At 34.4% G+C, this 27,711-nt stretch overlaps 1 protein-coding gene across 5 annotated transcripts in view; it reads left to right on the forward strand.

The window, feature by feature from the left end:
- Positions 1–27,711, forward strand: part of LOC112053223 (small conductance calcium-activated potassium channel protein) — a 307,143-nt gene that overhangs the window by 181,076 nt on the left and 98,356 nt on the right. The window contains exon 1 of one of the 5 annotated variants that reach the window (XM_052886406.1): positions 14,761–15,193. The exons of the other annotated variants lie outside the window; for them this stretch is intronic. The gene's annotated coding sequence lies outside the window, so the exon portion shown is untranslated. Of the gene's footprint in view, positions 1–14,760; positions 15,194–27,711 lie in introns of those variants that run through there. 5 annotated transcript variants of the gene reach the window in all.

Here is a 27,711-nt window from a genome sequence, read left to right on the forward strand (position 1 = left end):
ACTACTGCATAACTGTCGTTACGTCGCGTTTACGTTAACGCGATAGTAACTGTATGAAAATATTCAAAACTCCCTCTAGGCACAGTGAGATTGCAATCAAGGGCTAACTAGTAAAGAATAAAAATAAAAAAAAGTTTCGTTAAACTATGTTAACTATATCAACGTTCAAGGTTACTGATAACTGTAAACTTCACACTTAGGATCACACGACCATGCAAATGAGTTAGTTAGGTGTTAATGGGATTGGCCACTAAATTGAATTTAATCCAGTATACCCACATCATTCATAATTATAACTTTGATTATAAGGGATTTAGTACAAAACATATTGCTAATACGGCACTAAAATATTAAAAAAAAATAATTTAGAGAGTAATTAATGAAAAAAAATGTCTGTTCGTCTGTCTGTTTACGCTAATAAACAAAACTAATAAAATACTTTAAATTACAAATATAAAATCTAAGGTGTTCCAAGCGTGTAAAGTTTTAATATTAAACTTCCAACAAATTAAAAACTGCTGACTTAAAATTGCTTTCGATTTCTTAAATTTATATTTGTGAAAATAGACACCCTTAAAGTCAATATTATGTATTTTAACAGCGTCTGGTGAAGGTTTGTCACATACCTAAATTTTTGGAAACTAAGAACATTATATCTCTTGTTATCTCGAATAATTAAACATAATAAATGTACTTAGGTACGTACTTGCTACTTTTGAACAATGATCCCAGTGCCATAGTGATTTACCTAAAATTCAAATCTATTTTTTTTTTAAAGTAGGCATACTCTTAAAACGTCAGGTACTTTTAAAACATCCGGTTTGTTTTATTTATAGTAAGTTAAGTATTTATTAAGTTAGTTTTTTATTCAAGAGTCACTGTTAAAGTCACTGTGCAAGCATGGGGTGCACCAAACTTTCTTAAATGACAAAGGTTTGGCATACAGGTTCATACGAGTATACTATTTGTATTGCTTCAAATGCATCAATCATTACATTGCAGATTGTTGACATCCTCTATATTATGCAAAAGACAATTATTGATTACCATCATCATCATCATTAGCTCGAGTCTCCTCTCAGAATAAGAGGGGTTAGGACAATAGTCCACTACGCTGGCCCAATGCAGATTGGCAAACTTCACACACGCAGAGAATTGAGGAAATTCTCTGGTATGCAGGTTTCCTCACGATGTTTTTCCTTCACCGTTTGAGACACGTGATATTTAATTTCTTAAAATGCACACAACTGAAAACTTGGAGATGCAATCCCCGAACCGGATTCAAACCCACACCCTCCGGAATCGGAGGCAGAGGTCATATCCGCTGGGTTATCACGGCTCACTATCATCAACCTAGTTATTTTTATATGAATGGCTGAATGCCGCTTTGTTGTTTAACGAGCCGTAAAAACCAAGCAATTAATGCATTCCATGTTATTAACATCTTGCTTCTGAATGGCCGGGTTTGCAATGAGAAATTAAGCTAATTAACGCTCAAGGGATAATGAAGATTATTTATAAGATTTGAAAGTTCAATTTTGAATGAAAGTAAATTGTTTCATTTATTAAGTCTGCGCAAACTAAAGTGAAACGTCACTGTAACAATAAATAAACGAATGTTTTCCTATGTGCTGATGGATGCATATCGCGAAATATTCGAGCGAATCTTGTTGTTCTTGCTTTGTGTATACATTGCGGTATTTGTACTGAGTCTCACGCCAAACACAGAATCAAATACAAATACAAATCTTTATTGGTAAAAACATACAGGTTTTTACAAATATCATTGTTGAGTTGAGAGAGTTGTCACCTTCTTTTGGGCATGATGGTGCCTGTGACAGAAAGCCTCACTCTTCCATAGCCTACATAAAATCTGTATGTATGAATGTGTTGTTTTTTTTTTTAATTTTTTTTATTCTTTACAAGTTAGCCCTTGACTACAATCTTGATGGTAAGTGAAGATGCAATCTAAGATGAAAGCGGGATAACTTGTTAGGAGGAGAAGTATGTGTGTGTGGAGATGTGTGTAAAATACTGCCATACTAGTAATATTCCTAATAAGACCTTTTCAGTAATGCATCCAGCGAATCCCTGCGGCTCACTTGATGTCATTAGTCCACCTGTTCATCAACAACATTGTCACTTAACAACAAGTGAGATCGCAGTCAAGCGCTTATTCTACTCGAAATAACGGAATAATTGGAAGATTATTGGTATTACAAAGACCTATACAACGATAACACTATGAAATAAGCGAGTAAAAAAAATATCTCCACTTTACTTGTAGGGGAGGTACCCTAAAAACACATTTTTCAAGATTTTATTGTTCGACTTTGCTCACATTTTTAATGTACATACTCATGTTACTCGTATTTAACACAGATTTCTAGTAGTAATAGTCTCTGCGCTTAACCGCGGACGGACGGATGGACAGACGGACATGGCGAAACTAAAAGGCATCCTTGTGAACTACGGAACCCGATTGGTTAGATAAAATCTTCCGTGTTCAATATTTCGTAACGAACTTCTCTTTGCAATGTTTTACCATACTATTTTTTTTTTTAAGAATTTTTGCCATATATTGTTTATAATATGACAAATATTCCTATTTCCCTCCAACTAGTAGACCAACGGGGTGAGGTTTGAACCACCACCCTACGGTGATGAGCCCAACTGTTCTTACCGTTGAGGCTTTATTATTATTATTATACGGGTTATATAAAAGGCGGATAAGTATATCTGTCAAACACAGTCCTTCTAGTTTTTTTCTTATATATTATGGTTTGTAATCAGAAAAAAAAAAAACTGTGTCGTTTTTAATGAAAGGGATTTTTATATATTTCATCCACGGTAAAAATAAATTTTTACTCGTGTGAGACTTTTGTGTGATAAAATGAATACTTTCCTGCCCGGATGTTGCTAGCCGCGTGCCGTAAAATATTCGATGCAACCGCGTTCTATCCGTTGTATTTCTGTTGTGGTGTTTGTACTTTGCTTCACGTTGAATTAAATTCGTTTCCAACCGTTTCAATGGAACGTTTTAACGGTGTAGCGTTATATTTATCCGTGAAACGGCTTTTATTGACTATGAAGTGGTATTCAGTTTTATGGTGGCTTTGTCGGCGTGAGAAGTACGCTGGGTATCTTTTATTGAAACGTTTCAATAAACTCTTTACACAGCTACTGTAAATATGTAGAGTTCTATAAAGCAACATCAGATTACAATTTGTTTTTTTACTACTTTTTCCGACGTTCTTGCAGTAATGAAAATAAAAGAGAAAAGGGTTTATTTTACAAGTTAATTAACAGTCAACCAATTTCATTGCATGTAATATACATTTTCTACGATATTTTTTAATGTATGTTAGACAAATTATAATGGCTTCTTCCATCATTATTTAGCATCAGACACAATTGCAGTAAAGTGTAAAACTATATATTTACAAAATGTGTTAATTTACTGATCAGTCAATTTTTCAATTATATGAATGAAGTGAACTTTTTTTCATTAAAAATGGTAGTCATTTATAACTTTATAAAATTTTAATTTTCTATAACTTATGTGTTTACGGTAAATAAAATGGCCCTAGAACAATTTAATTAAATTAAATTTCTATTAAATTTCTATTAATTTTTATTAAATTTCCGATATTTCATTAAAAATATTTACAGTTGAATAGAAGTCAGCATTTTTGCGGAAATTCATCATAAACATAATATTGATTGATTGACTTCGCAAATTAACATTATAAGTCCATATCTCTTGTGGATGCTCCAATTTCGTAATGAAACGTACTTAGGTGATTTTTTATCGGATGTAGGTCACCTTGGCTGTTGGAATTTTTTGCGGAAAATAGCAAAAAATAAATCAATTATTCCTTGATTATGCAAAATTATGCTCAACTCTCAACTATAGTTCCAAGAGCCGATGGACGTTGGGGTCCCAAAGTGCTGGAATGGTGACCCCGCACTAGTAAGCGCAGTGTTGGCCGACTAACCACCAGGTGGACTGACGACATCAAGCGAGTCGCAGGGATTCGCTGGATGCAGGTGGCTCAGTATCGTGATGTTTGGAAGTCCCTACAAAGGCCTATGTCCTGCAGTGGACGTCCATCGGCTGATATGATGATGATGCTCAACTAACGATTAATTATTATTAAACTTAGTACAAAATAATGTAGGTAATCAACTCTACGTAAATCTACGTAAGTTTCCACACGAACAATTTTCATACATTTTCCTCACAAGAGCTACTTTCTTCGCTGAACAATTTTCTCGAGCACGAATATTGACGGCGGCAATGTAACGCGCGACACAATCAGACTTGTACCGTTAGAGGGTTGTATTTTCGGAACTTTAAAAGTTATAAAATGCGAGTTTAAAAATACGATATATTTGAAAAATTTCCTCTATAAAATGGGAATAACATATTATTGCTTGAAACGTATCGTCTGGGACCTGGGTAATAAAGGAAATACCAGTCTAATGGTGATATATTAATCACTATCAACCCATATTCGGCACACTGCACGCTGGCCCAATGCGGATTGGCAGACTTCACCCGCAGATAATTTTTAAATTTTTTTTAAATTTAATTTAAAAATTCTTTCGTATACAGGTTTCCTTACGATGTTTTTCCTTCAGCCCTTGAGACACGTGATATTTAATTTTTTTTAATGCACACAACTGAAAAGTTCGAGTTGCGTGCTCCGGACCGCTTTCGAACCCACACTCTCCGGAATCGGAGGCAGAGGTCATTTCTACTGGGCTACCACGGCTCTCATACAATATCTCGTTTTGACGCTCAGAAATTTTAATTATGTGGTAACTCAGTTAGAATTTTCTCAAGAATTTTCGTAAATGAAAAAGTTGATCGTCTCATCGAGAAGAAGCTACTCACGACAAATTAACTTTATAGTAATCTGTTGTATAAAATGTTCCACGGATCCCTGACTATTTGTAACAGTTATAACATCGTGAATTAGAATGTGTATTTGTAGAACACGTGCAGTATTATCTCATTAAAAATATAAAAATTCTCTTCAAATCCGTTAAATAAAGGAGTCTTTAAATATTCCAGACTAAAAGCTCCCAGAATAACCGAAACCGGATACCCGGCTTTTATCCGTCTATTAGCGATCCAATTATGGATTGGAATTTAAATAGGGAGTCCGTTTCGATAACATCGTATGTATTCAACTTTATATGCTGAACATGGTAATCGATCTTTTTCATTATTTAAGGTTGTTGAAAGACTAAGGCTATGTGGACAAGGAAAGACCACTATGTTAAGCAATACCGTCAATTTTAACGCGTGGAAACTGTTCTAACCATCCACCACATTTTTGGCTATTTTTGTCATTTTTGGCTGGTGGGAGGCTCCGGCCGTGGCTAGTTACTACCCTACCGGCAAAGACGTACCGCCAAGCGATTTAGCGTTCCGGTTGCCAATCCTATCCTAGTAATATTATAAACGCGAAAGTTTGAATGGATGTTTAAATCTTTGTAACTCTTTAACGGCGCAAGTACTGAACCGATTTAGCTGAAATTTGGAATGGAAATAGATTTTGTTCTGGATTAACACATAGGCTACTTTTCATCCCGGAAAATTCATGGTTCCTGAGGGATTTGTGAAATACTAAATTTCACGCGGACGAAGTCGCGGGCATCCACGAGTGATAAAGCATTCCTCAAGTTCGCACAATCATGTGCATTAAATAATTAAAAAAAAATACTTGATCGTTCTAGTATTTCATGTATGACCACATTAGTAATAATAGTAGCAACGGCTTTATACTTTCAGTTAAAACAACATACCGAAAAGACCTTTTTCATTTTACTAATAAGCTAGCTTTATACTGTAACCAAAAAGGCTGCCGGATTTTATGTAATATTTATGAGAACAATTCAAAGTCGGTGCGGTCTCCGTAATGGGACACAGGATTGTTTCTGTTGTCACCGAAATCTGGTCAGAACTGCGCTGAAAATTTAGGGCACTTTTTTAAATTCTGAGTGTAATTAATACTATATACATACTAGCGGACGCCCGCGACTTTATTCTCCCTTAGACCTCTTTAATCTGGCCCAATCTCAAAATCCATTCTTACTGAACGTCTATTACCTACGAACTACCTCCCTGCCAAATTTAAATTTTGTACATCAAGCGGTTTTCGAGATATCGTGATGAATGATGAACCTTTCGCGTTTATATCGTCATCAACCCATATTCGGCTCACTGCTGAGCTCGAGTCTCCTCTCAGAATGAGACGGGTTAGGCTATTAGTCCACCACGCTGGCCCAATGCGGATTGGCAGACTTCACACACGCAGAGAATTAAGATAATTCTCTGGTATGCAGGTTTCCTCACGATGTTTTCCTTCACCGATTGAGACACGTGATATTTAATTTCTTAAAATGCACACAACTGAAAAGTTGGAGGTGCATGCCCCAGACCGAATTCGAACCCACACCCTCCGGAATCGGAGGCAGAGGTCATATCCACTGGGCTATTACGGCTACAATATGTTTTTCGCGTTTATATATTAAGGTATATATATAAGATTGAAATGTATTTACATGATAACAACAAGCTTTTTTCAAATTTTTGTATATCTGTCCGTTTGTCCGGACTAATCTTTAGAACGGCGGAACCAATTTTAATGGGACTTTCAGTGGAAGATACAGAAGGTAATTTCGCAACATATAAGCTACTTTTTATCTCCGAAAAAATATGGTTCTCGCGGGATTTCAGAAAATCTAAATTTCATGCAAACGCAGTTGCTAAAAATATCAAGTACTTTAACACGCCTTTTAGTATTTCATATTTTTTGAACTCTAAAATACTCAATAAATTATCATTAAATTGTATGTACATATTATTATTACTTAAAAATATAGCTATAAATATAGATAAAAAGCTGCAAGTGGAAATATTACTGCCGTGTTATTGCTACCGTCAAGTATTACTGTGTTCCGGTTTTGCACTGCAAGCAAAATTACAAGCACTGCATAGCCTGTAATTTCACCAACAACCGTTGAAATTACATGTATGCGCCTGTAATTTCACAAATCTACCTTGCTGCACCTGCCCGGGATACGTATACTTGGGGTTTAGACCTTAGTATGACGGACTTTAAAAAAATCTGCAGGTCTATTATATGTATCTTGGTGTACAATACATCACTAAATAACTAAATCCGTTCATATTATCGTATAGATCATCTAACATCAAGTGGCAGTGATTTTTTGTTTTTTAACCGACGCAAATAAAAGGAGGAGGTTCTCAATTCACCGCGTATGCATTTTTTTATGTTTGTTACCTCATAACTTCGTCGTTTATTATCCAATTTAGAAAATTATTTTTTGTTAGAAAGAGTATACTTTCAGATTTGTCCCATTTAATTTTCACGAAAATCGGTTGAGGACTTTTGTGTAAAAATCAAAATAACTGAAATAAGTAAACGAATTGCCCATATCACATACATACATATGCCCATAGGTGAGACATCTGCTGCTTCCAATTGTTACGAAAAAAGAAAAAAAGAATAATTAATATTTCTTGTTATATTTAACCTACTTTTCTAAGTCGCATACCAAGAGTCCACTCTATCTCAATGGTAAGGACCAATTAGGTAGAACAATAGTGGTTTTATCTGACAGTATAAATGTGCTTATTCTGCAGATTTGACATGCTGCCAGATATGTGGTGTATGTTATCAGCTCATCAATCTAACGAGATATGGTCAAGGAGCTTGTTAGTTTTATTTATTTTCTATGGGCAAGGTTGCACAGTCATCTTTAGTTGGTAACTAGCGGACGCCTGCAACTTCGTTCGCGTAAAATTCAATTTTCATTAAGCCCACGGGAATCATGGATTAATCCGGGATGAAACGTAGCCTACGTTGCTCGATAACCTCCTTTCTCTCTCAGTGAAAGTTCAATTAAAATCGGTTCAGCCATTTCAGAGATCAGCCCGGACAAACAGAAAGACAGACGAAAAATTTTAAATCACTTAAAAAACACAGTTTTTGAAAATCACAGACTGACACTTTATTTTCATCATCATCATCATCATCAGCCGCCTGCATCCAGCGAATACCAAACTTTATTGCACTTTTATGTAAAGTGATAAGGCCGTTTGTCAAGTAATTAAAAACTGACAGCTACGTTTTAAAAATCAGTTATAGGTATTATTATAAGGTTCTGGCGATCGGAGTCATGATTTCTCATAATATCTTGTAGAATATATCAAAAAAATACGTTTTGTACCTACTGGACATTTGAAACCTGCTACCCAAACCTAGATAGCCCATGTATCAAGAAAGGTTAGCTATATATTTATCCCCGTATTCTTACGGGAATGAGAACCGCACGGGTGAAACCACGCGGCGTCAGCTAGTTTCTAATATCCGTGATCACTGTGACCTACAAACAAGAAATGCAGAATGTCAAAAACAAATAAAACTCTATTTGGTATGCATGCTACCTTTATGTCACTTTTACACTTTTCCTGAAAATAACGTCCAACCAACTTCAACACTCAATTTATGTTTTTACTTCTCACTAGAAGACGGATTTATGTACTGCGATTCTTTATAGTTGAATTTGCATGATACTTATAATATATTCAACTATCATTTACTTCAACGTGATATTGATCTACTGAAGCAATTCTTAAAGATAAAAAATATGAAATTCCGGAAACCGCTTGATGTAGAAAGATGAAATTTGGCAGTGAGGTAGATTTTAGTTAAAAGGTTAGACCTGATTTGTTATAAGGTCCGTTTAAAGAGGTTCAAAATCGGACGAAGTCGCGGGCGTCCGCTAGTTCTATAAATTTGTTTTCAAATTCAATTTAAAAATAAAGGAAAATTGCAAACAATTTAAATGTAACCAAAATAACGCGAAGTCCGAATTAACAGGCACGAAAATGGCTTCAAACGTTTTAAATGACAGCCTTTGGGCTTCGAATAATCCCAGGACTTTGCATTGGGTAACGAATAAAAAGCTTTAGGCTACACATTCCAGATTTTGGGCGAAATTCAGTTCGGCGGTTTGGCATCGCCGCACCGACCACTATCGGAATTTACCCTGAAAACGAGGAAGTCAGTTTTTCGAGATTTTTTGCACCGCAGTCTGTTGGCACGCTACAATAAGGCCTGTCAACAATTCTCTTTTAAATATCCGCTATAAAGCGCGCGCTGAGGCTTAGATTTGGCATATTTAAATTTGAAAATCGAACATTTGAGTTTAAATGGTATGATAGTACGAGATCCGGTATAAGTAATATATACCCTCATCTCTTATTTAATTATGATAAGAAATATTATGATGCTGGATTTTAGACCATGATAGATAGGTCGTTTTCATGACTCTATTGTCTAGTGTTATTTGTCCATTATTTTATTTAAAAAGAATCATTGTTAACTTTAATTATAGCGATAAAAGTACTTTTTATACAAAGTTTTCTAGTACACACTCTCCTAGTATTATATTATCACTTCAGAATACATATAAACCCATGGATGAGTACCTACTTTCTATTTTTTTTATGTAGTTTATGTTTAAAATGTATGTATTACATCATGCAGTTATCTGGCCAAATTTAATTTAAACCACATTTATTTTGTATAGAGGCCAACATGGAAATTTATCTCCCAGTTTTAATTTCCCCATAAATTAGTTTCGTCACACGGGCTTGGAAATGAATGCCTATCGGGAATTGCTGGTATAAAATCAATTAAAACTTCGATATTGCCTTTAAAAATTGCATTAAGCAATGAAAAATGGTCTAGCATCATCATCATCATAATATTATAATACTACTCGCAGTTGTGTGCATTTTAAGAAAATTAAATATCACGTGTCTCAAACGGTGAAGGAAAAACATCGTGCGGAAACCTGCATATCAGAGAATTTTCTCAATTATCTGCGTGTGTGAAATCTGCCAATCCGCATTGGGCCAGCGTGGTGGACTTTTGACCTAACCACCTCTCATTCTCAGAGAGGAGACTCGAGCTCAGCAGTGAGCCCAATATGGGTTAATGATGAATGATAATCAGCCTTACCTTTACCTTACTTTTACGCGAGTTTTTTTTAAACGTCTCGTTTTAAGACTGTATACTATCAGGTTTTTAATTCATAATTTAGTTACTGCCTAAGTATTATGCCTTAAAATTACAAAGTTTCTATAAGTTTAAAATGCTACAATTTAAACAATTTTCAACATAAACTCAAGGGACATTCAAAACGAAACAATGATAATTTAGAACAATGACTTAATAACTCCTGTACAAGGAATGGTACAGTGACAAAGGGATGGAATACAATGCGTGCTCTATCGCGTAATCAAGCCTTGAGTAATGAGTCAAATGTAATATAGCCTATAGCCTATTAATTACTTTATCTGTTTAATTGATTGATAACGAATTTGACGATTATTCCGTTTACTCAGTATATTATTGTATGATAATCATCAGCCTATTAACGGCTCACAAAATAACGTCCTCCCCTCTTCTCCTATACGAGAGGGATGTGGAGCTTATACCCATCACGCTCGACCCGCAACTCCAGCCTGACAATGAAAATGTTTATTTAACTCGACAGTGTGAGTTGCGAATACTTCTACGAGTATCTCTCTGTTTTCAACTGATTAAAAAAAATACGGTCACTATAATATTTTTCGAATTTTTCAAATATAACTTTTACTTTCAGAGTAATGTTAACAGTAAATTTATTCTAGCACACATCTAAAACAGAAAAATAAAATATTATTAACAAAAAATTGAACCTAACTTCAGAGATACATTTGCTACATTAAATAGCGAAAAATTTCATCATATCTGTCTGAGTAAGACGGTTCATTTTTTTATTAAAAATATTTTATTATAACATCAAATTAAATAGAAAGAGATAGATATGCAATACCTACTCAACAGTAGAGTTGTAAAAACATCGTTACAGGTGCCCTGCAGGTTAATATATTAGGAAAGTATGAAAAAATTTAAAACTACGCCAATTTTAATAAAAAAGGTGTTTCTTTACAAGAAATTGTCTGTAACAAATCAAAATCAAAATCAAAAATCATTTATTTCAAGTAGGCTCAGTTTACAAGCATTTTTGACACGTCAGTTGACTATTTGTAAAGATTCTACCACCGGTTCGGAAGGCAGGTTCTGCTGAGAAGATACCGGCAAGAAACTCAACAGTTGCTCTTTTGAAAAAGTCATACAGTATTATAATTTACAATTGATAACAATTACTGTTTACATTTCTTATAGTTTTACTTCCTGTGTGAAGGTTTAATAATATTAGTAAGATTTGTATCGAAACACGGATAAATAATAAATTTTGTTAGGTATAATATATTTTTATCCACCAGTTGATGTTATAATAATATAAGAGTAGATAAAATAATTTATAACCGGGCTATTTTATACGTTCCGTACAAAATACATTGTACTTAATTACGTAACTATCGACTACGGCCTACGTTCATAACATTACGCTACGAAGGTCTACGCACCTACGAGGGCTACGCCAAACATTACAACAACCGCTTTATTAGTGGAAATAGTAATTAGGCCTGAGAGCCGCTATAAATGCTAAGGTTAAGGTTATTAATAGCCCTAATAGTTCATCGGTTAGGGTGCCCGACTCGAACCGAGTTCGTGAGTTCGATACCCGCTTAAATAACTTGTTTTACTTACTCAGTCATTTTTTATTGGGGTAAACAGAAATATTGGTTGTTTTTTTATCTAACCAAAGTTACTGCTAGCGTAGCTCAGCGAGTCGCAAAGCTGAATTGGCAATGGGCAGGCGACATAAATCAAAGAGCCGATGGACATTGGGGTTCCATGGCGACTCCGCACCGGTAAGCGCAGTGTTGATCGACCCCCCACTAGGTAGATCGAGGGTATCAAGCGGGTTGCATGCAGCCGCTGGATGCTAGCGGCACGAGACCGTTGTGTTTGGAGGTCCATGCAAGAGGTCTATGTCCAGCAGTGGACGTTCATCAGCTCATAATGATGATGATGATGAAATGATGGCAAGTATTGAAAAAAACAAAGTTTAATATTCATTAAAAAAATAAATCGTTGAAATAAAGTTCTTTTTTAACTGAATGTAATCAATTTTGTGTGTCAAAATAAGAAAATTGACATTTTTTTATTTTCAGTAGAGTGTAGAGTTACCAATGTGTTTCTGGCATAATAGTCGCCACACATGTATTTCGTTACTAAAGTCAATTTGTCACTTCTATATTACGAAACACGCACGGATCACGTGTGAAGGAAGAAGTAAATATAATAGGCATAGGCACGTACGAGGTAAGGGGATATGAAACGAACATTATAATCAAGCGTAAATAAGCTTAAAAACAAATTTCTTATTTTTCGCCCACGTTTAACTTAGCAAATAAAAAAAAAATATGTTTGTTTGCACTCGAAATTGAAGCTTCATCTAAAATTATAAACTCTATACTAATTAAACTTAATTTAATATGCGTAGACAAGATGCTTTAAATATCAGTAATAACACATCAATTGCGATTGAAAAAAAGATTTACGTACAAAATGTATCTCATAATATAAAAGAATCCGAAGTAAGATTAAAGTATAAGTGTAGTCAAAATCAAAGAAAATCGGCATAAATTTCGAATCATCGTCTGATTTACAAAGCTTACTATGATAACATTTTCATCATCTTGTAAGACACAAGTCGGCTTCAGCAAAGAAGCTATTCTACAAAAAAGGGCTTTGAGGGTCGAAAGATATAATAAAAATAACTTTTTATAAGAAATACGATCACGAGCATTTCGGGAGTGAATTGAGGCGTAATCTTCAAACCCCAATACGGAAATGAATATATTTCCCTCTCTGACCTTGGACGCCTACCACGCGCCCATTATAGTAAACTAAGCAACGCCCCGTGATTTCATCTACATAGTTCCTGTTCCCGAGAATACGGGGCTAAAAGCTTGATAGTCAGAAATAATGGGGCTTTCTAGTGGTAAAAAAAGTCGATTCGTTCAGTAGACTCAGATACTCGTATTACCATCTACAACACCACAAACTTTACCTCTTTATAATATTGTAAAGAGGTAAAGATAGTAGGGTTATTTACTACTATACTAATATAAGTATACTAGCGGACTCGCTCAAGCTTCGCTTTGACTTATTAATTTATTTATTTGCACTTCTTCCATATCCCTACCTTACACTACCATACTCCTACCCCTACCCCTACCCTACCCCTACCCTACCTCTACTCTACCCCTACCTTACCCTTCCCTACAACTACCCTACCACTACCCTACCCCTACCCTATCCCTATACCATAAACCTACCCTACCACTACCCTACCCTACCCCTACCCTATCCCTATACCATAAACCTACCCTACCACTACCCTACCCTACCCCTACCCTACCCCTACCCTACCCCTACCCTACCCCTACCCTACCGCTACCCTACCCCTACCCTATCCCTATACCATACCCCTACCCTACCACTACCCTATCCTAGGATTTAGGGGTTTGAAAAATAGATGTTGGCCGATTCTCAGACCTACTGAATATGCACAAAAAATTTCATCAAAATCGGTCGAGCCGTTTCGGAGGAGTTCAAGTTCGAACACCGCGACACGAGAATTTTATATATTAGATTAGTATAGTAGTAAATAACCCCACAAATAGTAGGAAGCTATTTTTTACAAAAGTATTTTTACTATTCTCTAATTTATACAAATATTTTAAAGAATTAAATATTATAAGAAAAAAATAATCGATTTTGAAAATTCATGTACCACTAGAAAGCCACGTTATTTGTGAGAGTCTTATGCTATATTTTATACGGGAACGGGAACTACGCGGTTTTCATAAAATCAATCACAATCAATTACCTTAAAATATGTTTATGAGAAATTAGAAGAAAGTCATCAGGTCAAAGATCATATTGACCTGAACCTGACCTATGATCCTATTAGAACGGTTATCTACTGCTTTAGTGATCGACTAAACTTAAATTCAAGATTGTACCTCAATACCGTTGAGGGTTTTTAAGTATCAACACATTATATCGTCAGGCTAAAATAGGTTTAACGGGTATAATTTTAAAGTCGAGTATTCTGTCCCACCGACTACATATTCACACACATTTCGCAAGAGCATTGGCTAAAAATGTCTCCACTAATTTGAACTATTTATTAAGGATCATTAGGTCTATTTTACTTTGAGTTCATAACGTAACAATACTTAAAAACTATCCAGCCTTGCGAGCTGTATAATGTTGTATGAAGAAATGAAGTGATACTGAAAGCGACTTGCATTGCAAGAATAAACTTATTTCATAGAGTGGAATTTATTATGCTTTTTATTAATATTTGTATGATTTATATGTATGTGACGTAAATTATAATCATTATATTATTTACACATTTGGGTAAAAGAAACAAACAAATAATTTATGCGGTTTTCTGTTTGTTTTTTACAATAAAATCCTGTCGAAAACAGATGTCAAAGTCCTTGAACTCTACAAAATCCAAATGTACAAGGAAACTATGTCTATACAAATTTATATATCTTCATACAAAGTGGTGGACATGCGTATTGGCCGCTTATGGAGACCGAAGCACGAATCTTCTTCACCATAACAAAAGGAATAAGGAAAATAGAACTCTAAGTGGGGGGAAATAGATTTGAATGTTAACGCGGCGGGCAGTCGAGCAAGCGCTCTTTGCTGGGCGGAGGCATCGAATTGAGGGTGATTCAGTAAGGTTCGCGCCGCGCGCGGGGTAGTGTCGCGTTGGCACCCCGCTCTGTATATAGACTCTGAGTAAAACCCTTCGAAATGTCACCATATAACCCAATGAAGCGTACTCACCATGCAAAATGACTTGTTAAAATTAGCCAAAAATATATAGACTAACGCAAAAAATGTACTACAAACATTTTTGTACACAGCGAATTCATTTGTAAATAGTAACGTGGTCGACTTACAAAATAGTGTAAATTTCGTGCAATCTTTAAGAACTGCTTATTCGTGATTTTCTAACGCAGAGTTTTGGTGTTTGTCTGTTTTTTTTTTAAAATACTTGTAACTGTGTAAATAAGTTCCGTATCGGCAAAAATATCTTGAATGGATATAACCTAATGCCGTGGCGTATCTGTTATGGCTGTGTGAACCTTCATCATTTGGTATAAATAACCTCAATTTTATATTATTGTTTTTTTTTTAATTTGCATGATCTTCACCAAACGTAAATAAAAAACACATTTTTTTACAATTATTATTGTTATCTTTTTGAGCACATCAATGTAAATATAAAAAATAGGTAATACAAATCTAAATAATTACGGTCAAAAAATGGCCCACAAATTTACATACGAGATTTATTACAGTAACATGAAAATTTGAAACGCGAGCCATGGAATTCGGGCCATTTAGTAAATTTAATCTCATTTCATTTATAAAAATGCCACGTACTAATTATCACGCGTTCCGCACTTAGCCCGTAAAATGCTTTCCCCTTACATTAGTTTCCATGGTTTTATGGGAAAAGTCTACACGAATATGAAATTATGTGAAATGTTTTTACTATTATATTGCTGTATTATCAACGTATATTTAAATGTAGATAGCTATTTTAGAAATTTTTTTTTCACAGCAGCACAATATGTTTGGCATATTGATCTTTGTATTATCATAGCACATTTACTTAATTAATATTACGTTTAACCCAACCATACTGCATCTACAATCTACGAGTATGCTAATATTATAAAGCTGAAGAGTTTGTTTGTTTGGTTGAACGCGCTAATCTCAGGAACTATTGGTTCGATTTGAAAAATTATTTCAGTGTTAGATAGCCCATTTATCGAGGAAGGCTATAGTTTATATATTATCCCCGTATTCCTACGGGAACGGGAACCATGCGGGTGAAACCGCGCGGCGTCAGTAAGTCTTTGAATGAAATGTACAAAAATCAAAAATATCACTACTATTTGTCAAAGTCGGTCACCATATTATGTCACTAATTCGAATGTTATTTAACTAAAATTTGGAAAGAGTAAGACTAGAGAAATCTACACTACTAATTAGGCAGTCGGTGGAAGACTTTCTTTTTCTTTCAAAGAACGGTGAAACAAGTTTAATCTTACTACTTTATTAATTCGTGAAAAGCAAGTTTCTTGAAATTTAAAATTGAACCTCGTTGTCAAAGTTTGCCCCGAGGGTTGTTGTGTGCTCGAAATTACTTCAGACTTCTTGATATGACGAAGTAGTTATATACTCGTAAAAGAATATGTTTTTCGTTCTTACATTTTACTATAGGTACTCGAAGATATATATTTTATACATATATCATTACACGGTTTAATTGATAAAAGTCTGCTGAATGTTTGGGATGAGTTTTTTTTTAATACTATTAGTGTTTTATTACCTGTTAGATGGATTTTAAGATAATGCTTTCAATCTATAGTTCTATACGTATAACTTCAAACAACATCTTGAGAAGTTTTCGCTTAGTTATTTGATTGTCGGATACTGAATATATATGTACAATAAAAAATTACAATGACCTACCTCATATAAAAAATGAGGAAAAATATATCGCATTCATTAATATATTTCGGGACTTTCTAGTCGAAAAGTGCTACTACGCGGTAAATGACTACTACACACATGATAAAGAAAATCAAAAATAACGTCGGTCTTTCTACCATTCACTCGATAACTAAGGCTACATCCAAACTGCGCATAGCTAGTATTATATAATAAAAGTGTTATTAATATAATTATTATATGTATGTAAAATATATAGTATTGCTTGAATAATATAAAAACATAGAAGGCACGTAAAGGCAAGGTACGTAATCCTGGATGTAAAGCGTATTGCTAAAAAGTTCTTCACTCTGGAGCCCTGACCAATGATTGCTTGATAACCCTCATGATTTACACCTCTATGAGGAGTTTAAATTAAAAACGGTTATAAAATATTTTCGAGAAAAATTAATTGTATTCAAAAATCAAGTCATAAACAAGTATATGATATTGATAATAATATACAATTTAATTCTTTAGGAACTGTTTGATGTTTCGATAACCTACTTCTGTTCAGGTTTATAGACGAGATAACTCATTTAGGACGGTTTGTTCCAGACAGGGGAACTTTCTGCAATGCGGGATATTTTCGTGGCACCCACATTGTATGGTGACAACATGACACCATTTTAAAATAGGATTGGGCAGTCGAATGTAGGTAATCGGCTAGTCGATTGGCTAGATATATACATACAGTTTACAAGTATTAGTTAGTACCCGCGGTTTTGTTTGCGTGTAGATTTTTTTTCCATTGGGCATACTTAGTAAACTTTTCAAATAAAACGTTAAAAAACACTGTTAAAAATCTAACTTTAAGGAACTCTAGCATGAGTTTGCCATGAAGCTAAATGTCTGTGGTATGAAGACATTATTTCTCATGATATCCCATAGAAGATATCAAAAACGTTTATACTTGATCCCTTGAAACCTGATACGTCCAAAAACTACCACGGTCCAAGCTCTTTATTCGCTAAATACTTATGGTAAGACAAACTATCGGTTTTTTAGGGTTCGGTAATCCGAAACCCTTATTATTTCACCATATACATCCGTCTATTTTTATGTCCGTCTGCGTTTTAGCTCAGAGACTCTCACTACTAATTTAACATGAGGAATTTAGCATCAATGACGAGGAATTTAGTTTTTCACAAATCCCTTGGGAACCATGGATTTTTCCGGAATAAAAAGTAGCCTCTGTGTTAATCCAGGCTATAATATATCTTGATACCTAGCTAAATCGGTTCAGTGGTCGAGGCGTGTAAGAGTAACAAACATTCATATCATCAAAATCATCAGTTTTCGCAAATCTCGGAAAACCATGAATGTTTTCGGGATAAAAAGTAGCCTATGTGTTAATCCAGAGTACAATCTATTTGTTTCATTTATTCACTTCGTTGTAGTGGCGTTAAAGAGTAACAAACATCCAAACAAACATACATCCAAACATCCATACAAACTTTCGCGTTTATAGTATTAGTAGGATTATTTGTAGACAGTATTTTTATACTATCTACTACACAGTTAACGGTACTATGGTCATAATATAAGATGTAGTTCTCCGCGTAAATACAGCATTGTCACTTTGTATTCGTCAGGGCGTCTTTCGTTCTAGCTGCCATTCGGAAATAAAATAATCGGGTCATCGAAAATTCGTCGTGTTGAAACGTGACTGAGGCTCGGTTAGAAATAAATCGTTACTTAATTGTAATATACAACTCTTGAACAATTTTTTTGTCATGTTATTTTTTTACCTCAGCAATATTTTCTTTAGGTATAAGTATGAGAGCGTTTGATATAACAAGTTTATTCAATACTCTCAGAATACGACTACTAGTATAAGAGTAAAATTATGTATTTTTAATAACCTATATCAATTTATTTTCAATATCATTTAATTTTTTTATCTATAAATATTTTTATCTATAAATATATTATTTTTATCTAAAATAAAAAAAAAAACCTATTAACGTTTGAAAAATTTATTTATTGTTAGGGAAAACAGTTTTTCACAAAAGATTAAACATTTTAATGACAAAAACCTAATCAGATCAGTAGTTTTGAGAAAATGGCGGATATATTAAATATAAAAAAAAAATAATAGTACATATTTTATCAATATAACCATTAAAATATAGTTTCGGTAGACAATATTATCACCATGTTGACTTTACGAATAATACATATGTCCATGAGAAGGCAGTTTAATGTTTTTCTCCGGTTGGTTACAAGAAACACGAGGCAGCAAAGTGGCTTTTTAAAACGAGGCTAATTAGCTTACTTGAGCTCAGTCTACCGTCGCTAATCAACGAGACATAACATGCTCCATTTTCAAAAATAATACATGTAAAATGCTTCAGCATAATAGCATTACTTGACTAAAAGCCTGAAAAGAAAAAGATACCCTTCGATAATACTGATAAAGATCAACCTTTAGGTATCTAGTGAAGGGATGCCACGAAGCTAAGAGTCTGGTGACTAGAAACGTGATTCCTCATAATATTCTTTAAAAATATTTAAAAAAAAATCTTTTATTACTTAGACATCTGATAATTTGAACCCTTCAAACCTGCTACCTTTCAAAGACACCACAACTTCAGAATTGGCTACCGCACGTTTTTACCTATTACTACTCCGGAATGTAAGCGTAGTGTAAGCTAGTAAGCGCAGTGTTGGCCGACCCCCCACCAGGTGGACTGACGACATCAAGCGAGTCGCAGGGATTCGCTGGATGCAGGTGGCTCAGTATCGTGATGTTTGGAAGTCCCTACAAAAGGCCTATGTCCTGCAGTGGACATCCATCGGCTGATATGATGATGATGACTCCGGAATGATTTGTTAATAATTTAATACAAAGAATGAATAAAATGCTTCATAAATTTATTATTTGTGTATTTAACCTGTAAACTTTCCTTAACAATTCATGCAGTTGGAATAAAGTTTTGGTACATTCCCATAGTCCCGCGGACGAAAATCTGTCTAAATTAGTTTAATACTCGTAGATGGCACGCAAGTCAATTTTTAAGTAGCATTCGCGTCAGGAAAACATCAACTTATCAATAACTAGCTAATTATATAATGTGGTTATCATAGCCTATCGTTCTTCGGATATCTCGAAAGAAATAACGCAAGTAATAAAAATATAGTATAGTGGTAAGTTTTACTGCAGAAAATCAATGTGCCCAAAATTCTGGCAACGTTATATAGTTTGGTAGCCAAACATGTCCGTAAGTCAAAGCAAACTGCCAGCTTTTGGCTCTCCAGTAATCTCGACAGACCGCTTTGATTCTCCTTGAAAAAAGGCAAAAGCCTTAAGGCGATTTGACCCAAGCCTCCAAACCAAAAGCTAACTTATATCTAATATATAAAATTCTCGAGTCACAGTTTTCGTTGCCATACTCCTCCGCAACGGCTTGACCGATTTTGATAAAAAAATTTGTGCTTATCCGGTATCTATGAGAATAGGCCAACATCTATTTTTTATACCCCTAATAAAACAACAAAAACTCGAAGAATAAATAATTATGAACGATGAATAATTTTCCATAAATGTTACTTTGTTTAGTACCTGTCAAACATTCGATTGTCATTTATGCATGCGTTCATAAATTTATTTTGTGTAAATTAAAGTTTCTGTTTCCGAAAACAATTTCTAAGGTTTATTCTATATGTGAAGTTTGCAAAAAATCGGTTGTCATTTATCACATTTTTAGTAACAAATAAATTCAGAAGTAGTGTAGGGTAGGGTAGTGGTAGGGTAGGTTAATGGTATAGGGATAGAGTAGCGGTAGGGTAGCGGTAGGGTAGTTGTAGGGTAGGGTAGGGTAGGGGTAGGAGTAGGGTAGTGTAAGGTAGGGATAGGGAAGAAGTGTCAACGAACGAAGTGACCTGGTCCGCTAGTATGTATATATAACTCGCATAAGTATTTAATTAATCAATAAATCAAATTAAAGAAACAAAAAGTCGTGCAATTAAAAATAGAATGGGCATATAGGTATAACTTATTTATATATAACTTAGAAAAGTAACGCACTATATTAATATTAACAGCACAATGGAGTTAAGTGATTCAAAAGTAGGCGAGCATTATTTAGCATCAAAAGGTTCGTTCGCCAACCCGTTTGCCTTTCAAACGTTTACCGGATACATTTAGTAGAAGCTGAAATTTTCATTTTATTATACAATGTAAACCTTTTTGTAGTTAAATAAATGAACGTAAGGTACTGGCTTCCAATAATTTTACGAGCATAATAGAGAAGATTTGTAGCTAAACCACTGATAAAATTTTATCCGGGCTTAGTCGGTATTTTGATAATAATTTTGCAAGAATTTTCAGACAATGTGATCCATATCTAAACGAACGAAGTTATAATATAATTGTTCTCAGTATCAGCAATTTTGACTTTGTGTAAGTAAATGTCAATTATTACAAAGCTATGAAAAAAATTGAGATAGGAAGAAAATAGAGTAACAAAACCTTATTAATACTAGTATAAAAATAAAATAATTTACGTCGATTATTTAATAAAACTTCGTAAAGCTAAATCGTAATCGTAAAATAAGAGTCGTGATAGCCCAGTGGATATGACCTCTGCCTCCGATTCTGGAGGGTGTGGGTTCGAATCCGGTCCGGGGCATGCACCTCCAACTTTTCAGTTGTGTGCATTTTAAGAAATTAAAATATCACGTGTCTCAAACGGTGAAGGAAAAACATCGTGAGGAAACCTGCATACCAGAGAATTATCTTAATTCTCTGCGTGTGTGAAGTCTGCCAATCCGCATTGGGCCAGCGTGGTGGACTATTGGCCTTACCCCTCTCATTCTGAGAGGAGACTCGAGCTCAGCAGTGAGCCGAATATGGGTTGATGACGTAAAGCTAAATCTATTTATATAATTATAATTTCGTAAGTATGTATGTCTGTTTGTTACCTTCGCCGCTAAACTATTTTGTTTTACTAATTTTTGTCGCGTAAATATAACTACTTTGTACTACTATGTAGAGAATCTTTAATTTTTCAAATTATATTAATAAAAAATAGTACATAATTATTTTTATTCAAGTGATTCAACTACATACAGTTTTAGCTTCCTTACATTAAATGTGTCATTTTTTAATAAATGAACTATAAACATAAACGCAGAAATAACAAAGATATTAGTAATTCTGTTTAAACACCCATACAAATCTAACGATCATTAATTGCCTACGACGTCATTAGTTCGTACCATTTTGTATGGGGCGTTTTTCAGGGATCCGTGACAGCGCCGCAAATCTGACTCTTTAAATCCCTGTAGCTCCGAAAGTAATGATCGCAGATACTCTGTTACTTTTACAAAATTGCTTTACTAATAGGATACTCTTAATTTATATACAATTAAAAAAAAATGTCATCATCCCTATTAGGCTTGATATAAAATCGAATGTAAAGAGCCTGAGAGTCAAAATTACTCATCAGTACCTCTTTGTTACTAACTCTGTAAGTTAATTGCCAACGCCAACCAACCCTCAAAGCAAATACTCATCTCTAAGCCAATTCATAAAAGATCGTTCGTTAAATTGACACAACTGGGTATTGGACTTCAAAGTCTGAAAAGGGGACCTTTAGATTGCGAGTCAAGTTTTTATGCCACACCAGAGATCGTTAAACCCGCATTAAAACATTTTACTCTTTGACCTACATCATTATATACAGTTGTTATTTACTATAGAGTTAATAGATTAAAATTTATTGATGACAAAATGTCGTCGCCCGTATAATGATACCCGCAGGTATAAATGGAAAATATAATAACTCATTTATCACAATTGTATTTTAAAAATTATAAACTACGGATGCCCGCGAATTCGTCCGCATGAAAACTCTTTTTATCTTCAAAATAACAACGACGAACAGACTCTTATGTAATTTGCTCCTTCCTCTTCCTTTTACACGTGATAGCCCAGTGGATATGACCTCTGCCTCCGATTCCGGAAGGTGTGGGTTCGAATCCGGTCCGGGGCATGCACCTCTAACTTTTCTGTTGTGTGCATTTTAAGAAATGAAATATCACGTGTCTCAATCGGAGAAGGAAAACATCGTGAGGAAACCTGCATACCAGATCTTAATTCTCTGCGTGTGTGAAGTCTGCCAATCCGCAATGGGCCAGCGTGGTGAACTATTGGCAAAACCCCTCTCATTCTGAGAGGAGACTCGAGCTCAGCAGTAAGCCGAATATGGGTTGATGACGACAAATGATGAGTCACAAAAAGTAGAGTAGCACGATATATCAGCTTGCTACGAGTAGCTTTAGTAAATTTGGCTACAAGTTGTTTTTTTAACTATTATTATTAACTGGCGGTCGTCCGTAACTTCGTCCGTATCAAAAACCTTGACCCTTCTAACTTCAACAAAAAAATTGAAGATTTACTGACTTATATGAGAAGTTTCCCATCCCACTTCTTAAAATTGGAATTTCTAAAAATTCTATCTCATTGCGTCATAAAAGGAAGCTTTAAAGTTCAGCTTCCCAGCTACAGTAATTTCCGCTATGATGTTGACTGACTGACATCATAGCCTGGCGTTACTCTTTTATATAATAAAAAAGATAATGTTTTGTTTAAACTATAATTAATTCAACAATACTTATAATAAATCTGTAGAGAGGTCAATCCTGGACATGAAATATATTTCCCAAATAATTATCAGGGAGTAATTAGTGATCGATACTGATGCCAAAAATGCAATCAGTAAAATTTTTGTCTGTCTGTCTGTATGTCCGTTATAGAAATCAAAACTGTTCGACGGATTTTAACGAAACTTGGTACAATTCATCTTCATACTCCTGGGCAGGTTATAGTATACTTTTCATCACGCTACGATCAATAGGAGCAGAGCAGTGAAGGGAAATGAAACGGTAGAAATTACTCCATTTTAACAGCGATACTACTGTAAGGGCTAGATAAAAGAGGTCTAGGGCCAGACGGAGTCGAGGGCGTCCGCTAGTTTGTAATAAACGGTGATTTTTCATGGAACTTTCAAAAGATAACTTTGATGAATAAAACTTACCCACTACTACTTAGGTATTAGAGTCTCGTGTCAAAGTATAATGGAAATAGGTTTAGGGTGGAAAGCTTTCAAAAGATCTTATTTACTTAAAGGGTTTATCCACCTGAATACTTTTGTATAGACACGCACGGATATTAAAGGGTAAACTGTTTTCTTTGTCCCAAATTGAAATGAAAATGAGCTTTTGTTTCTAATCTCTATAATTTAATTACTTTTGGAAGACCTGTGAAGATGTAACATAAAGCCTAATCGGCCGCGTCGTCACTTGGGTCTCTATATCGGTCTGAATACTAAGTAGCGTATTCCAAACCCTCACAGGGTCTGATGTCGCTTGACATTTGCGAAATGATCTGCAGGCTTATTCACTATCTTTGACGTATGCTAGTTAACATTTACAAAATTGAGATTCTATGTAACAAATGTCATCCGGTGCTGACTGGTGGATATCATTACAGGTAAATGACATTTTGTCAATTGATTTGTTGTTTATTTTAATAGGTTTATAATAGGCCAATAGACCAAAATAGAGAATAGACCAGCTGAAAACTATAAGATTTGGATATTATTTTCAGAAATCTTTACAAACCATACAGATTACCTAATTTTTTGCGATGTACACATACTACTTACATATTTTTTTATGATTGCTTTTATTTGTCGACACACTATCTCCTTTGTTTATTTTTTTATAACTTTAAGAAGTGGGGCTATAATTTAGACAATATAATTTCAGAGTTTAAACTAAAGAGAGTATGATAATAAAATAGACAAAAACGGCTAAACTTTTATGTTATTGTCTAAATATTCCCGACTATATGAAGAACATTTAGACTACGCCAGTTAAGATTTAATGAGTAAATAAAGCATGAATCTCTTTCTTCTATAAATGTCACACTAAAATTTTCATTTTCATTTCATAAATGCTTGTATTAAAATCTAAATATAATTTCAACGTTGACTGGAATTCGTGTTAAAATCGTTTCCAGCGAATTCTCTAAATAAATCTCTAATTAAATTTAATTCACGTGGAAATGAAAGCGCTATGGCAAAGTACCTTGTATAATAGTTGAAGCAAATTATACTTTAGCAATATATAAATAAAGTTAAAACTACTTTAGAATATTATTTAGGTTTAAAAACGGACGCGTTTGAGGTTGTTGGTCTGAAAGTTTCATAGATGCGTACATCGACCGGAGTCGACGCCGGCTAGTCTACTCCAATCTTGGCTCTTACAATAAAACGGACGATAATAAAATGGAGGTGCAACACGGATCAATTCAGACAGAGAGCGGAAGAATTTTTTCGCGAATTTTTACAATGGATGTATTGTATTTTACGTTTGACAATAAGTCTATACTAATATTATAAAGAGACTAGCTGACGCCGCGCGGTTTCACCCGCGTGAATATGGGGATAGTATACAGCCTATAGCCTTCCTCGATAAATGGGCTATCTAACACTGAAAGAATTTTTTAAATCGGACCAGTAGTTCCTGAGATTAGCGCGTTCAATCAAACAAACAAACCAACTTTTAGCTTTATAATATTAGTTTAGATAATGTTTGTGGTATTGTCGGGATTAATTAATTGTTTATCTCTATATCTACTGAGCCGATCTTGAAAATTATTTTTATTATCTTTTATTATCTGTTATCTTTGAGTGTCATAAGCTATATTTTAGTCCCATATTCCTACGGGAACGAAAACTACGCGAGTGAAACCGCGGGGCGTATGCTAGTGAAATAAAAACGTAAACTACAAAATGTTTTAAGGACCTTTTTTATTTTTTATTGCGTCTGCGTCAAACACCAAGACAAGCTTTATATATTTGAAGACAATGGTCCTACTATTGTTAAAAATGCATTAAAAAAAGCATCCATTTTTAAATGTATGTTATATAATAACAATAATTATGTCTGAGTGTACGTTGTTTTCGTACTATCACGGTTAACACTTTCGCTGCGGCACTGATTTTTCTATACTTTCGTCTGGTTTTTTGGACTCATATAAAATATTATGTAGTTCGGTACGAGGTCCATCGACCTCGTAACTCTTGAACATGTTAGACGTACAAGGTCAATTGACCTCGTACCGCAGCGAACGTGATAATAAAGCACGGCGCCATCGATGCTAGGGTGAGCAAACTAATGGTCATTGATAAATTTGTTTGTGCAAATCTATGTGATGGGTTGTAAATACTCAAACTGCTGTTAAGTTAATGATGCTGATATAATTACTTAGTTCCTGAACTATTCTCGCATAAAACTTGTAATTACTATAAGCTTTTTGTTTACTTCTACCTCTACCATCATATTACCACACCATAGGTTACAAAAAATTAGTAATTCTTTTATGGGCAGTTACATACGTTTTTATAATAAACTACCACATGAAGCTACTGGAATGTCTCTCAAAAAGTTCAAAGTGTTTATTAAACGCAAACTTTTGGAAAAGGCTTATTACAGTGTTAATGATTATATGAATGATAAAAAAGCTTGGCGTTAAACTGTATTATACGACTGTGTGCTTAGTTTTAAATAAGTTTGTAAAATTGTGGTAAACAAAAAAATAAACCTTGGCTGAGTTTGTTGTGTGCGGTGTGGGTCCGAGAAGAGACCAAGGCGCCCTCGTAACTTTAGTTTTAAGTTTTCGACTATTATTACCACCATTAAATTAAATTAAATTAAGACATAATCTTGACCTTTCGTAAAACCATGAGACGTTAACTATAAAACTAATAATAAAAGCATTCGTATATTTTACTTAATTGATATAACTGATTCATATTTCAATTAAAGTTTTTAATTATAAAAGGTACTACTACTAAATCTACTTTAATTGAAATATCTGACGACGGAATGGTTAATTTGTGCAATCAATCTGCAATTGTGCATTTGTGCAATTAACAACATCATTTGCGACAAACAAATTGAGGCAAAATCATAACTACTGCTATAATTTGTACGATTTGCATACTTAAACAATATTGAGCAACATTTTCACTGTTTTGTTTATATTTTAGCGCACATCCGATCTCCCAGGAGATCTACTAGGTTGTTTAGGGCCCTAAAGCGCCGCAAACGGCCAGTTTTTTTTAATTTTTAACATTGTTATTAGATTTTTATTTATTATAAACATTATTAAAAATTTTGAAGGAATGTTTATATTACATTATGTATGAAAAACATAACCCTTTTTGCAGTCCAGTAATAAACATAGTTAAAATTCAAATTATATGCTAGAGAAACAACGGTATCAGTAGAATTTAGTATAACCATAAATCTTCCCTTTCAATATTTTTCGTTGAATAATTAGATAAGTTAAATATACTCACGTATCATTTGAAGTAATGCAACAGTGTCATACGTGATATCTTTATTTGAACGTTTGTGTTGTCAAAACATTTTCTCTCGCAAGATGAACAACTGTCCAAGCAATTTTGACATCTTTCTCATGTTGACATAAAGCCTGTTTCATCTAGTCAGCATCTCGTCTAAGACGTGCCTCTTTAATTAGATCAAGCAATTCGGTTGACCGCACATACTATGGATAACCGCACTGTGGGACTCAAGTAAATTGCTTTTGATACGCGGGATATTGCATTCTGCTTTGAAAGGAAATGGAGACAATATCGAGTTATTGTTTTGAAGAAAACTGCTCTAGAAATCCTTGAGGATTAATATACTTAGATTGTATTCTGTTATTTCATTTGTTTTTCCTGTTATTTTATTTCGTATGGAATTTAAAACTGAAATCACGCAAATAAATAGTAGTGATCTATACTAATATATAAAGCTCAAGAGTTTGTTTGTTTGTTTGATTGAACGCGCTGATCTCAGGAACTACTGCTCCAATTTGAAAAATTCTTTCAGAGATTTTTCTTAGATTTATTGAAAAAGGCTATAGGCTACTAGCTGACGCCGCGCAGTTTCACCCGCGTGGTGCCGGTTCCCGTAGGAATAATACGGGGATATTATATATCCTATAACCTTCCTCGATAAATGGGCTATCTAACACTGAAAGAATTTTTCTAATCAGACCAAGTAGTTCCTGAGATTAGCGCGTTCAATC

The sequence above is a fragment of the Bicyclus anynana genome, chromosome 17, assembly GCF_947172395.1.
Source record: "Bicyclus anynana chromosome 17, ilBicAnyn1.1, whole genome shotgun sequence".
NCBI lineage: Eukaryota > Metazoa > Arthropoda > Insecta > Lepidoptera > Nymphalidae > Bicyclus > Bicyclus anynana.